This window comes from Rattus norvegicus, chromosome X, assembly GCF_021556685.1.
Source record: "Rattus norvegicus strain SHRSP/BbbUtx chromosome X, alternate assembly SHRSP_T2T, whole genome shotgun sequence".
NCBI classification, from domain to species: Eukaryota; Metazoa; Chordata; class Mammalia; order Rodentia; family Muridae; genus Rattus; species Rattus norvegicus.
This window is the reverse complement of record NC_141554.1, coordinates 10,324,657-10,336,067: the sequence shown is the minus strand read 5'-3', so window position 1 is coordinate 10,336,067 and position 11,411 is coordinate 10,324,657.

The window sequence follows — 11,411 nt, the reverse complement described above, 5'->3', positions numbered from 1 at the left end:
CCAGTCCTTTCTCTGATTCCTTCAACGGGGATCCCATTCTCAGTTCAGTGGTTTGCTGCTTTGCCCCAATATTTTGGTGGGGCTCTCCCCCCACCAAAACCATCTTGCATGACAGTGGTGCACTGGGAGGGACTTTGAGATAGCTCAAAGAGTAAAAGACCCTGCTGTGAGTTGCATCAGATTGGCTCCTGCCTTTTTTTGGGGGGAGGGGAGGGGGGACACTAACATTCCCCAGGCACTGTAGTACCAAATGTAACATATTCTAACAACTCTTTTTTCTGAAGTCTTTAAATAGAGAATGCATCTGGCAATCATATTGTACAGTAAGTAAAAGAGGTGGATACCATTTTGAAAAGTTTGGGTAGACACAAAACTGGGTGGTGCGGGAGTGTGGTATAGAATACGGGGGTGTGGTATAGAATATGTTGTTCTGTACTGTGTGTCACACTTCCTTTGCCTTGGAGTACAGTTCTTTTGCTACCAATTTCCCAACTAAATGATTCCCCCAAATTCTCAGCTATCTGGCTTTGGATCTTCTATGAAGCTGTTCCTGTTTCACCTAGAGAAATAGGGAGTCAATCTTCCTGAGTATGGCAGTTGATAGGAAAATAACCCATTTTTCCATCAAAATGATAATTCTAAGATGCTATCTGCATGGATTCTGCAATGACCCACAGTAGGACTGAGCCTTATTTGTCCATAACCAACTCGATAGTTGCTTCCCTGCCTGCTTTTGGCTTTTTGTTTGTAAAGCTTTAACATAGTGGGTTTATGTTACTATTAATATAGTACTGCTTACCATGGCAATGCTATTCAATAGAAAGAGATTTTTACAATAATTTATTTTCCATTTCAATATCCTTATAAAAATTTCAAATTAAAGCTTTTCTCTATTTCACAGTTAGGTAAGTTTAATACATGCTAATAAGTTAACCATGCCAGAAATGAAGTATAAAATTTTGGCTACTTAATACTTAAGAATGTCAATTTGAGAGATGAAAAATTTAATAAATGCATGGAGAAAAAAATTTCTACTTTTTATTGGATATTTTATTTGCATTTCAAATGTTATCCCCTTTCCTGGTTTCCCCTCTGGAAACCACCTATCCCAACCTCTCTCCCTCTGCTTCTATGAGGGTGCTCCCTCACCCACCTACCAGTTCCCACCTCCCTGCCCTGGCATTTCCATACAATGGAGCATCGAGCCTTCCCAGGACCAAGGACCTCTCCTCCCACTCATGTCTGACAAGGCCATCTTCTGCTACATATGCGCTGGAGCCATGGGAAACTCCATGTGTACTTCTTGGTTGGTGGTTTAGTCCTTAGGAGCTCTGGGGGGAGGTCTTATTGGCTGATATTGTTGTTATTCCTATGGGCTGCAAATCCCTTCAGCTCCTTCAGTCCTTTCTCTAACGCCTCCATTGGGAACCCCATGCTCAGTATTCACCAGACTTTATATTTGTCAGACTCTGTATTTGTCATTCTCTAGTGGAGACTCTCAGGAGACAGCTATATCAGGCTCCTGTCAGCAAGCACTTATTGGCATCTGCAATGTTGTCTGGGTTTAGTGTCTGTATATGGGATGGATCTCCAGGTAGGGCAGTCTCTGGATGGCTGTTCCTCCAGTCTCTGCTTCACACTTGGCCTTCATATTTCCTCCTATGAATATTTTTATTACCCCTTCTAAGAAGGAGTGAAGCATTCACACTTTGTTCTTCCTTCTTCTTGAGCTTCACATGGTCTGTGAAGCTGGAAAGAATCCAGATGTCCTCCAATGAAGGAATGGATACAGAAAATATGGTACATTTACACAATGGAATATTACTCAGCTACTCAAGACATTGACTTCATGGAATTCTTAGGCAAATGGATAAAACTAGAAAATATCATCCTGAGTGAGGTTACCCAGTCACCAAAGAATACCCATTGTACGCATTCACCGTTAAGTGGATGCTAGCCTAAAAGCTCGGAACACCCAAGATATCATTCAGAGACCAAAATTTCTTAATGATCCAGCAGGCAGTGGTTATTGTGAAATAGTTGTTATTTGTTAGATTCTGAGTAAAATCTACTTTGTATTTCATGTGTTTAGAGAATTCTGAAAATATGAAATATGACTTTTGAAAACTTAAGCCATTATAATTCCCCAGCCCTGTTTATAAGTAGCAAACACAAATGCTGCATGTTTTGGTGCGTTATTCATTGTGAAGAAAACGTGTTTCCCTATTCAAGGTTTAGCCTTGAGAGCTCAAATTTTGGGGGGTATATTAGGACAGTTTGATTGGGAAGAGCCCTTAGGGTCACATCTGCTAATTTTCTTTCATGCATACATCTTGTATTGATAGCTCATCATGGCGGGAAAGGCAGGGGCCTCTTACAACAGTGGACATGGGAGATTGCTCTTACCTGGAGCAGGGCAGGCAGTGGCTTATATCCAGGTCGTTTTCTTCTTCCTTTCTTTTTATTATGTTCAGGACTCCAGCACAAAGGGATGGTGCAATCCACATTCAGGATGGTTCTTCTGGGCTCGGTTAATCATCTTTTGAAATGTCCTAATATGTATACCCAAAAATATGCCTAATTAATGCCCTCTAGGTATTTTCCTAATCAAATCAAAGAAAATCAGCCATCAGGATCCTGTAGCATGCAACTTTATATGACAGAAGTTGCATCTCCTGTATCCACTGCTTCAACCACAGGCAGAATGGAAAGCAGAACAATGAAGACTAAAAGCAGTTATGTTGAAACTGAGGTTATGATTTTGTGATTTTGAGGGCTGAAGATTCCAAGAACTTGAGTGTATGAATTCTATCTGAGTTGAAATATCTCTGTTCTGTAGCTCTCAGTGTAGAGGATAAGCCCCTACTGGAAACTGTTTCTCAAGAGGCAGCCATTATAGAAACTACTCTTCTTCTTTCATCATCTTGTTTGTTCCCTTTCCTTATGACTGCTTCTAAAATTCACTCCTAAATAGATCACCATGCTCTATTTGCTTAAATTTACCATATGTTACCAATATTTATTCATATCTTTAAATACTGTGAGCTTTTAAAATGTGCAACTTTCTTTTTAAGGAATTTCTTTATAAACAAAACAAAAGTTTAGATTGACATCTATCTATCTATCTATCTATCTATCTATCTATCTATCTATCTATCTATCTATCTATCATGCTGGAGGTAGAGCCTAAGGCCTTGCACAAAATAAACAAACACTTTACCACTGAGTTACACTAGTTCTTTAAATGGAATTGTTAAAAACCACACATACTTTGGTCCCAATAAATGAATATTTAAAAACATTATTTCAGAATCAAAATGCAAATGAGATGATTTCTTGATTTAAGTGTAAGAATTCTCTTTATTATCCATCTGCCTTTTCCCCCTGACTTTCAAAGATTGGGCTGATTCCCAGGCTGTATTTTATTTCAGGCTCTTCTGAATGGCTTCCCCACTGTTCCAAAGGACAGGTTATTACTCCTGTACTTTTCTTTGTGGGACCAGAGTTCCCTGTGGTGTGCTGAGAACTGCTGTTTAGTTGATGGTATTTTCACTTCTACCTGGGTCTTGCTTTATAGGGCCAAGCTGAAAATTACCCCTCAGCTTGAAGTCATCAGTTTAAAACTTTCATATTTCTCAAAATATAATTTCCAATGCCACTTTCTCCTTCCTCTTTTTGCTCAGGTTTTCCTTCTGCCTTTCTACTTTGTTGGTTAAAGTTTGACAGTTTGCTTCAAACTTTAATATTCAAACTTTCTATTACTTGACAATATTCATTTGATTACATGTTTGAGGTTCATCTTCTCTCCATAAATCTAGGATTTTTATACTGCCTCTGGCATGACTTTTTACATGAATTTTAGTCATTGTACAATAAAATTTATTACAGACTTCTAGGCTTACTACAGTTGCTCTTAAACATACATGAATGTAGAAAGTATAGAGCTAAGAAAACAGAGCTTGAGCGTATAATCAGGAAGAAAGGAATTATAGCAGATTGTTTATTTGAGGAAATACATAGATATATTAGAAGAGCCCAAAGAGAACTTTAAGGAAGCACCATTAGGATACCTAAGGGTTTTTAGTTGATCTAGAGGTGTGCTGCCATAAAGCATGCATGCCTCCACATATATTGAAAGGCTGAGTCCTAGTCTATATTTCAGGTTGACACACTGGAAGAAGGATCCTATGAAGGGTCACACAGAGAACTTAAAGTGAGTGGTTTCAGATGTTTGTATCTTCCTTTAGAACCAGCTGTCCAAATGCTGTGACTTCTGAAAACTGTTCCCAAAAACTGAGGGAAATATCTCAGGATAAATCTTAAGTTATATATCACTTGCTACCATGCTAAGATATTGTTAACTTACTTTAAATTTTTTAGGAGGGGCCATCCAACGCAGGGCAATTCATGTGTATTCAAGCCCAAATTGCTGTTTGGTAGTCAGAAGTTTTACTGTGAACAAGAAAACACAGCAAGGACAAGTCAACTGTGCTAGGCAGCAAAATTCTTTATTATGCCATGGTTATGTCTTCTGAACTGGGAAGGCACAGAGAGAAAGAGAATGTGCCTCAAGATGGAGCCCTTGAACCACAAAGTTTTGAAGCAATCTGTAAACCAGCCAGATACAGGCGAAGTTGGAGTTGCTGGTCAAGGAAGATTGTCTGTAGCTCTCATGAGGAAAGTAAAATGTGGGAAGAAGCTGTGTGGCCTCCCTTCAAAACTTTCACCAGAGCTAGGCAAACCAAAAGTGGGGACTGATGTAGGAGTCTTCAAACTCAGGTTCCATCTGCTTTTTGGTTTAAAGGATGAAATCAATTTAGGTAAGAAATTTCTCTAATAAAATATACATTTCCTTCTTTGAAATTCGATCTTGCATTTTAGATGTACAGCTTGAACTTTTAGTAATGGCCTTTGAGCACTAGCAAGTTTTCATTTTTATTCTGTGAAAGGAACTAAAGCACAAGGAAGAATCAAGTATAAGCAATTGTGATCCTGGGTAGGTGTACCCCAGAAAGGTAGTGGAAAAGAGCATCTTGTCATGTAGTAGAGAGAGCTCAGGCCTCAGCATCTGCTGTGCTGAGGACAGAATCCTGCATCTGCCTGCTTCCTAGCTATTCCTTGCTCCCTAAACTAATAGCTATCCCAGTCCCGTGAGAATCAGAGAAAATACATGAAAGTGCCTGATGATTGTGCCTACTACTGTCTGGGCGGCCATTTATTCATGTTCAGGCTGTACATGGAAGGTAACATTTGTGGAGGTGCCACATACACTATTAATATGGGAAACATGAATATAGGTAAGCTGCAGAAAAACATATAAAATGTTCAACATCCTTAGTCATAAGGGAAATGCAAATCAAAACAACCCTGAGATTCCACCTCACACCAGTCAGAATGGCTAAGATCAAAAACTCTGGTGACAGCAGATGCTGGCAAGGGTGTGAAGAAAGAGGAACACTCCTCCATTGTTGGTGGGATTGCAAACTGGTATAACCACTCTGGAAATCAGTCTGGAGGTTCCTCAGAAAATTGGACATTCCACTACTTGAGGATCCAGCTATACTTTTCTTGGGCATATACCCAAAAGAGTCTCCAACATACAACAAAGACACATGCTCCACTATGTTCATAGCAGCCTTATTTATACTAGCCAGGAGCTGGAAAGATCCAAGGTGCCTTTCAACAGAGGAATGGATTTTAAAAAATGTGGTAATCTACACAATGGAGTACTACTCAGCTATCAAAAACAATGACTTGATGTAATTCATAGGCAAAGGGAATGAACTAGAAAATATCATCCCAAGTGGGGTAACCTAGTCACAGAAAAACACACATGGTATGCACTCATTGATATTATCCCAAAAGCTGGAACTACCCAAGATGCAATCTGCAGACCACAGGAAGCTCAAGAAGGATGACCAAAATGCAGATGTTCCCACTCCTTCTTAAAAGGGGAAAATACCCATAGGAGGGGATATAGAAGCAAAGTTTAGAGCAGTACCTCAAGGAATGGCCATTCAGAGCCTGTCCCACATGTGGCACATATATATAGAGAGAGCCACTAAATCTAGATAAGATTGATGAAGCTAAAAAATGCATGCTGAAAGGGACTGGATATAGATATCTCCTGAGAAACATTCAGAGCATGTCCAATACAGAGGTCAATGCTAGTAGCAAACCAGTGAACTGAGAACAGGACCCCCTTGAGGGAAATTAGAGGAAGGACTGAAAGAATTGAAGGAGCTTGCAACCGCATAAGAACAACAATGCCAACCAACCAAAGCTTCCAGGGACTAAACCACTACCCAAATATTGTACATGGACTGACTCAGAGCTCCAACTGCATATGTAGCAGAGAATAGCCTTGTTGGGCACCAGTGGAAGGGAAAGCCCTTGGTCCTGACAAGGTTGTAGCCCCAGTGCAGGGAAGTATTAGGGGGTTAGTAAGGGGGAAGGATGGGGGAAATACCCATATGGGGGAGGGGGAGGGTATGAGGGTTTATGGATAGGAAACTGGGAAAGAGAATAACATTTGAAATGTAAGTAAGATAATAGCTAATAAAAAAAGAAAAAAAGAAAAACATATAAATATTACCTTCCTTTGTGATGGCATATGGGTCACGTGCTTATCAGGCCAGCATGTGTCCTTCTATAGAGGACCATTCTGTACCCTGACTTTGTCTCATTCTCCTTCCCCCAAATAGTAACCATGTACAGGAAGATTGAGGAGCAGGCTGACATCCTCAGCAACCTATGTGACATAGGAATCTCAGAGTCATGGATAACAACTTGGATGTGCAATGGTTTGGTCTGATTTGTCCAAGGTTTCTTGTGCTTTGGGCAATTTTTTCTGAGACAGTAAATATCCTCCAGATATCCCCAATCATCCTTCCTATTCTTCTCTTTGATAGGTGTGGCATGCCTCCCAAAAGTATCACATTTCTCAGGCAGGCTATGTAAGCTTGTCTGTAACATTGTAGGTAAGTATCTTCAGGATTCACTGCTGGGAACAGACACCATGACCAAGACAACTCTTATAAGGACAGCATTTAATTGGGGCTGGCTTACAGGTACAGAGGTTCAGTCTATTATCATCTAGGCAGGAGCATGTCAGCATCCCAGCAGGCATTGTGCAGGAGGAGCTGAGAGTTCTACATCTTCATCTGAAGACGTCTAGGAAAAGACAGGCTCCCATGTGATTAGGAGGAGGGTCTTTTTCCCCCATCTTTATTAAATTGGGTATTTCTTATTTACATTTCAAATGTTATCCCCTTTCCCGATTTCCAGGCCAACATCTGCCTAACCCTTCCCCTCCCATTTTATATGGTTGTTCCCCTCCCCATCCTCCCCCCATTAACACCCTTGCCCCAACAATCCCGTTCATTGGGGGTCCAGCCTTGGCAGGGCCAAGGACTTCCCCTTCCACTGGTGCCCCTAGTGGGCTATTCATTGCTACCTATGAATTTGAAGCCCAGGGTCAGTCCATGTATAGTCTTAGGGTCGTGGCTTAGTCCCTGGAAGCTTTGGTTGGTTGGCATTGTTGTTCATATGGGGACTTGAGCCCCTTCAACCTCTTTCAGTCCTTTCTCTGATTCCTTCAATGGGGTCCCGTTCTCAGTTCAGAGGTTTGCTGCTGGCATTCGCCTATGTATTTGCTGTATTCTGGCTGTGTCTCTCAGGAGAGATCTACATCTGTTTCCTGTCAGCCTGCACTTCTTTGCTTCATCCATCTTATCTAGTTTGGTGACTGTATGTGTGGGCCACATGTGCGGCAGGCTCTGAATGGCCGTCCTTCAGTCTCTGTTCTAAACTATGCTTCCCTATCCTCTCCTTAAGGTATTCTTGTTCCCCTTATAAAGAAGAAGTGAAGCATCCGTATTTTGGTCATCCTTCTTGAGTTTCATGTGGTCTGTGCATCTTGAGTAATTTGACCATTTGGCCTAATATCCACTTATCAATAAGTGCATACCATGTGTGTTTTTCTGTGATTGGGTTACCTCACTCAGGATGATATTCTCTAGTTCCATCCATTTGCCAATGAATTTCATGAAGTCATTGTTTTTTTTTTTTTTTTGAAAATATCTAGTACTTTATTGACCAGATATGGAGAGAGTGTACAAGCTTTTCTTCTTGTTCATCATTTAGTAGAATTGTTTGGTTATCACGACATTGAATTTGATGCTGCCTATTAACATGCCATAAAATCTTTTTTATTACACTTAGGTATGTAGGTATGTTCCTCATATCCTTTTTTTATTTTTATTTTCTTTTTCTTTTTTTTTTTTTTTGGAGCTGGGGACCGAACCCAGGGCCTTGTGCTTGCTAGGCAAGTGCTCAAACCCTTTTTTATTTTTATTAACTTGAGTATTTCTTATTTACATTTCGATTATTATTCCCCTTCCTGGTTTCCAGCCCAACGTCCCCCTAACCTATACCCTTCGCCTTCTATACGAGCTTCCCCTCCCAGTCCTCCCCCGATTACCACACTCCCCCCAATTATCACATTCACTGGGGGTTCAATCTTGTCAGGACCAAGGACTGCTCCTTCCACTGGTGCTCTTACTAGGCTATTCATTGCTACCTATGTGGTTGGAGCCCAGGGTCAGTCGATGTATAGTCTTTGGGTAGTGGATTAGTACCTGGAAGCTCTGGTTGGTTGCCATTGTTGTTCATATGGGCCTCGAGCCCCTTCAAGCTCTTCCAGACCTTTCTCTGATTCCTTTAATGGGGGTCCTGATCTCAGTTCAGTGGATTGCTGCTGGCATTCGCCTATGTATTTGTTGTATTCTGGGTGTGTCTCACAGGAGAGATCAACATCCGGTTCCTGTCAGCCTGCACTTCTTTGCTTCATCCATCTTATCTACTTGAGTGGTTGTATATGTATGGGCCACATGTGGGGCAGGCTCTGAATGGGTGTTCCTTCTGCCTCTATTCACAACTTTGCCTCCCTATTCCATGCCAAGGGTTTTCTTGTTCCCCTTTTAAAGAAGGAGTGAAGCATTTGCATTTTGGTCATCCTTCTTGATTTTCATGTGTTCTGTGAATCAAGGGTAATTCAAGCATTTGGGCTAATAGCCACTTATCAATGAGTGCATACCATGTGTGTTTTTCTGTGATTGAGTTACCTCACTCAGGATGATATTTTCCAGTTCCATCCATTTGCCTATGAATTTCATAAAGTCATTGTTTTTGATAGCAGAGTATTATTCCATTGTGTAGATGTACCACATTTTCTGTATCCATTCCCCTGTTGAAGGGCATCTCGGGTCTTTCCAGCTGCTGGCCATAATAAATAAGGCTGCTATGAACATAGTGGAGCATGTGTCTTTGCTATATGTTGGGGCATCTTTTGGGTATATGCCCAAGAGAGGTATAGCTGGGTCCTAAGGTAGTTCAATATCCAATTTTCTGAGTAACCTCCAGACTGATTTCCAGAATGGTTGTACCAGTCTGCAATCCCACCAACAATGGAGGAGTGTTCCTCTTTTTCCACATCCTCGCCAGCATTTGCTGTCACCTGAGTTTTTGATCTTAGCCATTCTCACTGATGTGAGGGAAATCGCAGGGTTGTTTTAATTTGCATTTCCCTTATGACTAAAGATGTTGAACATTTCTTTTGGTTTTTCCCAGCCATTCGGCATTCCTTAGCTGTGAACCCTTTATTTACCTCTGAACCCCATTTTTAATAGGGTTATTTGTCTCCCTGCAGACTAACTTCTTGAGTTCTTTGTATATTTTGGATATAAGCCCTAAATCTGTTGTAGGATAACAACAGATAAAGATCTTTTCCCAAACTGTTGGTTGCCATTTTGTCCTAAAAACACTGTCCTGTGCCTTACAGAAGCTTTGCAGTTTTATGAGATCACATTTGTCCATTCTTGATCTTAGAGCATAGGCCATTGGTGTTTTGTTCAGGAAATTTTTTCCAGTGCCCATGTGTTCGAGATGCTTTCCCAACTTTTCTTCTATTAGTTGGAGTGTATCTGGTTTGATGTGGAGGTCCTTGATCCACTTGGACTTAAGCTGTGTACAGGGTGATAAGCATGAATCAATCTGCATTTTTCTACATCCTCACCTCCAGTTAAACCAGCACCATTTGCTGAAAATGCTATCTCTTTTCCATTGGATGGTTTTGGACCCTTTGTCAAAAATCAAGTGAACATAGGTGTGCGGGTTAATTTCTGGGTCTTCAATTCTATTCCACTGGTCTATCTGTCTGTCTCTGCACCAATACCATGCAGTTTTTATCACTATTGGTCTGTAATACTGCTTGAGGTCAGGGATAGTCTTTCCCCCTGAAGTTCTTTTATTGTTGAGAATAGTTTTAGCTATCCTGGGTTTTTTGTTATTCCCGATGAATTTGCAAATTGTCCTGTCTAACTCTTTGAAGAATTGGATTTGTATTCTGATGGGGATTCCATTGAATCTGTAGATCACTTTTGGTAAAATGGCCATTTTTACTATGATAAACCTGCCAATCCATGAGCATGGGAGATCTTTCCATCTTCTGAATGCTTCTTCAATTTCATTCTTCAGAGGCTTGAAGTTCTTATTGTACAGATCTTTTACATGCTTGGTTAAAGTCACACCGAAGTACTTTATATTATTTGGGATTCTTATGAAGGGTGTCGTTCCCCTAATTTCTTTCATGGCTTGTTTCTCTTTTGTGTAGAGGAAGGCTACTGATTTATTTGAGTTAATTTTATACCCAGCCATTTTGCTGAAGTTGTTTATCAGCTTTAGGAATTCTCTGGTGGAACTTTTGGGATCACTTAAATATACTATCATATCATCTGCAAATAGTGATATTTTGACTTCTTCTTTTCCAATCTGTATCCCCTTGATCTCCTTTTGTTGTCTGATTGCTCTGGCTAGAATTTCAAGAACTATATTGAATAAGTAGGGAGAGAGTGGGCAGCTTGTCTATTCCCTGATTTTAGTGGAATTGCTTCAAGTTTCTCTACATTTAGTTTAATGATAGCAACTGGTTTGCTGTATATGGCTTTTACTATGTTTGAGTATGGGGCTTGAATTCCTATTCTTTCCAGGAATTTTTTCATGAAGCATTGTTTAATTTTGTCAAATGCTTTCTCAGCCTCTAATGAAATGATCATGTGGTTTTGTTCTTTCAGTTTGTTTATATAATTGATTTCCTTGATAGTTTTCTGTATCTTAAACCATCCCTGCATGCCTGGGATGAAGCCTACTTGATCATGATAGATGATTGTTTTGATGTGCTGTTGGGTTTGCTTTGCCAGAATTTCATTGAGTATTTTTGCGTCGATATTCATAAGGGAAATTGGTCTGAAGTTCTCTTTTTTGTTCAGTCTATGTGTGGTTGGGGTAAAAGAGTAATTGTGGCTTCATAGATGGAATTTGGTAGTGCTCCATCTGTTTCAATTCTGTGGAGT